General features: G+C 40.2%; 1 pseudogene; it reads right to left on the minus strand.

Annotated features, from left to right (window-relative positions):
• Positions 1 to 413: 413 nt before the first annotated feature.
• On the minus strand, positions 414 to 532 carry LOC118608475 (annotated as a pseudogene).
• Between the last annotated feature and the right edge of the window lie 4,809 nt (positions 533 to 5,341).

Here is a 5,341-nt window from a genome sequence, read left to right on the forward strand (position 1 = left end):
AGCATGTAAAGTCTTCCATGATCTGGCAGGCAGCACTGTTTCAGTTGCAAGTGACAGAAACACAAATCAATCTAGAATGTAAACTCCGTGAGATCAGGGTCATTGTGTCTTTTGTTTACAGCTCTACTTCCAGACCCTAAAATGGTGCCTGGAACTAGAAGGCACTCAATAAGTATTTGTTAAATGAATAAATGAAACAAGCTTAAACAAAAAGGGATAATACATGCTCAAGTAACTATGAAAGACAATAGTGGAGCTGGCCTCAGAAATACACGAGGCCGGGGACAGAAGCATCATCATTTCTCTATATCTCTGTCTGTCTATATCTCTCTCTCACCCCCTCTCTCCCTCCCTTTCTCCTCCCTCTCTCTCATGTGTTTCTGTGTGTGTGCCATTCTTATTCTTTTTTTTTACACCTATAGCGCCCAGTATACCTAGGTGGTCTCCCATCCAAGTACTAACCAGGCCCGACCCCGCTTAGCTTCTGAGATCAGACGAGATTGGGCACGTTCAGGGTGGCATGGCCATAGACCTATTCTCATTCTTTCCTGCTCAACCTGACCTTCCTCCAGGTGATGGACATGGTAGAGTGAGTGAGGGCAAAGCCACATATAGCTCCAGGCTTAGAAACTGCAGAAGAAAGAGAGACTGTCTCCATTAACAATTTTTTAAAAATCCCAGGGATGTACTCTCATTGGTTAGGCTAGGGTCACATGAAATTTCTGTACCACAATCAATATGGAAAGGGGCATGAAACGTGACTTGGGTCATGTGCCTGGTGGCAGGCACAAGCAGTTTACTATGATTGGGCCCAGGAGGAGCAGTTCATCAAAGGAAAGAGCTGTTATCAGAAGTCAAGGTCCCTGGTAGTGGCAGGAGAAACAAACAAAACGCCAAACGTCTAGACAGTGCACAAATACTCCCTCAGAATGAGGCTGGAATGGAAGTCTTTGGACAGTCCGCAGGGCCCTGTGACAAACTTGGAATTATCTTGAGGTCTCAGTTTTATCGGTTTGAATTTGTGCTTGTTTTGATAGAAAATAGGGCTTTCAAGGACTCATTATTGAATCAAATCTGTGTTCTAGGAAGTTGTGCCATAAATATTGTGTTTTTTTGCACTTCTTACGACACTGTCTTATACCCCGAAGGGTCTGCATAGCCCACGTTGAAAAGCCAGGTTTAACTTTAACAATTTCCTTCAGACCTATCTGTTGACTGCCCTGTCTTCTGCCTTCTCTACCTCTTCTGGCCCCACCCACCTTCAAGGTGTTCATCAAGTCCCGCATCCTTTAGAGCACCTTCCTGGGTCACTCCCTCTGTCCTTTAGACACAGTGCATTACATTGGAAAGAGCACTGAAGATCAAGGTTCAAGTTCTAACGTTGTTACCAATTCTCTGCATGACCTCTCTGCAAGTTATTTCCTCTCTCTGCAACTCAGTTTCCTCTTCTGTAAAATGAGGGATTGCACTGACGTGATTGGTTAGCAAAGGGCAGCTTCCAGCTCCTTCTGCGCCTGCCCCCACATCCCCCATCATCCCATCCCTTCTTGGCATTCTCTCAACTAGGAGGAGTGCTCTCTGTATTAGCCAAATTCTATGACACTATTGGTTCAGCAGGGGGCTGGAGCTTTTTCACTGGTAAATGAAAAGAGTTTAAGGTCAGTGCTTATATTAAGTATCTCTCTCCCTCTTTCTCTCTCTGCATCTCTCAGTCTCTCTCAGTCTCTCTCTCTCCCTCTCTCTCATTTAGGAAGAGGACCCTTCCACCTCCCACACTCTTCCCCTTTCCCAACTTTGTGTATAGCAGGGACCAAAGTGAAGCCTGGGGGAAAGGAGAACACCAGATAATTCAGCTGAGCAAAGCAGATTCTGTGTGGTCCGACCTGTCTCAGAAGAAGGTCAAAGCCCCAGCTGATCCCAGCTCTGTACCCGGTAGCAGCCAGAGGAAAGGATTCCTGTGTTCAAGGCTGCTTTGGCTCAGTATCACTTTAACCCTCATTTCTCCAGTCCTATCCTCTCCCTACAAGTGAGTAGCACAGAGTTAGGCACTCAGAAAATGTGTTCTGATTGATCGAATGCAACAGAGAAAAATGCTTATGAAAGACTTAAAGAGGAGCACACATTTCACAAAAGGACATGTTTGGTTCTTAAGCAGAACAAGGAAGGGCCTGGCATCAGGAAATTGAAAGAACGTTCTCAAAATACATTTTGGCCTCACAAATACAGCTTCTTTCAGGAATAGGATGGACATATTTTGAAGTAATGTCTATTAATATGGTCTTGCTGCAGAGTGCAAATAAGTCTTTGGGAGAAAAAGTTTCCCCAGAGTGATTCTAAAAGCATGGAAAGGACTGTAGGTCCTTTTCTAATGTGGTGTCTCTGTTCAAATCAGTGCAATCAAGAAACGTTCAAAGCCTTGGTAGGTGTCTTGTCAGGCCATAGGCCCAAAATGTTTCTGAATGGTTGTCTCTCTTAACAGAACATAGAAAGCCTAAATTTGAATGTCACATGTTCTTCAACACCAGGGTTGTCATGGAGCTCAGCAGAGTTGGGAGGAAAATGCAGGAGGCTTTATCTGCATCTGCAGAAAGTTAGATACATAGAATTAGATTTTCTATAATGTGTTTTCCTGGTAAATGACTCAGGCATGGCCAACAGGTCTTAAGGCCCTGGGCAAGCATCGAAGTCCCACCATCCTGAATTCCTCCTGGAGCAGCAGTCCCAACCTTTTTGGCACCAGAGACGAGTGCTCCTATGAGAATCTAATGCCTGATGATCTGAGGTGGAGCTGAGGCAGTGATGCTGGCGCTAGAGAACAGCTGCAAATACAGATGAAGCTTCGCTCGCTTGCCACCGCTCACCTCCTGCTGTGTGGCCCAGTTCCTAACAGGCCACAGATCGGTACTGGTCCATGTACTAGGGGTTGGGAACCCCTGTCATAGAGGAAAAGAAGTCTGTTTCAACTTTCTGGATAGGAGATAGCAAGCAGTCTGTCTAGCAATATTACTACTATTATTCTGTCATGGTTACGTTTTAAAATTATACTTTCTCTTTCCTTTGGCAAGAGCAAATGATAACACACACTTGCACTGCAGAGCCAACCAAAGCTGTGTAGGGTTTGCCCAGATGAATTTGAAAATGTATTCTAGGCCCACTGCTGCCCAAATAGGAAGTGTTTCCCCATCTCCCCATTCCCACGTCAGGGGCCCATGCCTTTAAAGAAAAAAAAATCTTTTAAAAAATAAAATGTTTTATTATTGCTATAAAAGTAATACATTTTGTTGTTTATACAAGTATTACTCTGAAAATACATAAAAGTATAAAGAAAAAAACACATTATCGGAACCCAGAAATAACCAGTATATTTCCTCCTAGCCTTTTCTCTAAATATTGTTACAAAACTATGGATGCAAAATGTTCCCAATATACTTATATTACATATTCAGGAACATATTGCAAAAATAATTTTGTACCTTACTTTTATCACGTTATCACATCATAACCCACAAATAACTGTTATAAGGTTTTTATTTTACTCCCTCCAGCCTTTTATTTGTACATTGATACTGAACCATGCATGCAAAATGCTCCCAATATATTTATACAGCATATTAGGAACACATCGCAAAAATAGTTTAGCATCTTTCTTTGATAGACTTTTGGTATATTTCCTTCTAGCTGTCTTTCCATATTATTGATACAAAACTATGAATGCAAAATGTTCCCAATACATTTATATTACATATTAGGAACACATCGCAAAAATAGTTCAGCATCTTTCTTTGATCACTTAATATTTCACAATTGAGAAATAACCACTATTAATGTTTTGGTTTATATCCTCCTCGCCTTTTATCTCTATATTGAAACAAAGCTGCATGCGGAATGCTCCCTATATACTTAGATTGCATAGATGGAAGCAGTGCAAAAAATTTGCACATTTCTTTTATCACCGAATATTTCATAGGAGCACATTCTCATGTCACTTATTATAGGTAGCACATTTTATTTACCCAATTCTTTGTTGTTGGTCAGGATGTTCCTAATTTCCATCATTAAAAATACTGAAATGAGCATTTTTATATATCCTTTTTTGTGATTTTTTGTTCATGTAATTTTTTTTCTTGCCCACTTAAAGGAGCTCAACATATTAAAGATGACCAACCCTGTGTCTCCAATACTTATAGCTAATATTTTTCCAGTTGTTTGATTGAGCATAAATTCTTTAACATTCTAGCATGAATATAAAATTTTATTCATTAAATTCATTAAAAGGAAACTTAAAATAAGTTACCTACCTCCCATTAAACTATTAACATACAACTCGTTCCCCTCTTCCCACCATGACAACCACTTTCTTCCCTGCTCAGGGCCCACTTTTCTTCTGATCTTGTCATCAATTTGTCTTGTAATACTTACCAATTGTACTGCTATGGAGATAAGTGGCTCCCAGACCTTTCAGTTATCAATCTGTCACAAGTGCACAATGGTCTCTCGTGACATGATGATCCCCGAGATGTCTGAGGTCTAGGCATCCTTGACCCAAAATTTCTGTCACCCATGACCCCTAAAGACTTTTTAGAGAATTATGTTTGACAACATAACAAAAAACATGGCATAACAAAAACATATGGAAAAGTAGAAAGAAAAACTTTAGCACAAATCCCACCACATTAAGTATGTCTGTTGCATGTTCTTTCCAGTTTTTGCTCCTATACAGACTCACTTTTAAATCATAGTGTCCATGTGATTTTATGTCCCTGATTTTTAAAATTTCCAAGTTTCTATATAGTCTTAATAATTATTATTTGTAATGGCTGAAAAAGGTTCCATTGAGTGACTAAATTAATTTAACCCCTATGGTTGGACATTCTATTTGGTTGAAACTATAGAAAGTATCAAATATAGGACAGATTTTAGATGAACTTAAATTATGCTTTTTTTTTGGCTCGAGTATGTCTACTTCTACACAGCTTGGTAATTTACAGTCACTATTTAGTCATCCTGGAGCCAATCTTGGGCCTCATCCAGGAAGTGTCCAGTGTGTTGGGAAAAGCTCATCATAAAACAAATCAGTTTTATGTCAAATATTTCTAACCAAACTAATTCACCTCCATTTCCTGCTCTAGTTACTACTATGCAGTCAGTTCCTCCAGCATGAGTTCTAGAGGAACAGGCCTCAAACTAGCATTGAACAAATTCTTAGCCTCCAGAAGCTCCAGTTTTCTTGTCCGTAGTTTTCTTTGTATGTTTGTTTGTTTGTTTTTGGCTGCCTTATCCTATTTATCTCTCGGGGTTGTTATAAGTAGAAAATGTGAAAACATTTGGAAAAGCGTGTAAA

Source organism: Rousettus aegyptiacus, unplaced genomic scaffold, assembly GCF_014176215.1.
Source record: "Rousettus aegyptiacus isolate mRouAeg1 unplaced genomic scaffold, mRouAeg1.p scaffold_m13_p_9, whole genome shotgun sequence".
NCBI lineage: Eukaryota > Metazoa > Chordata > Mammalia > Chiroptera > Pteropodidae > Rousettus > Rousettus aegyptiacus.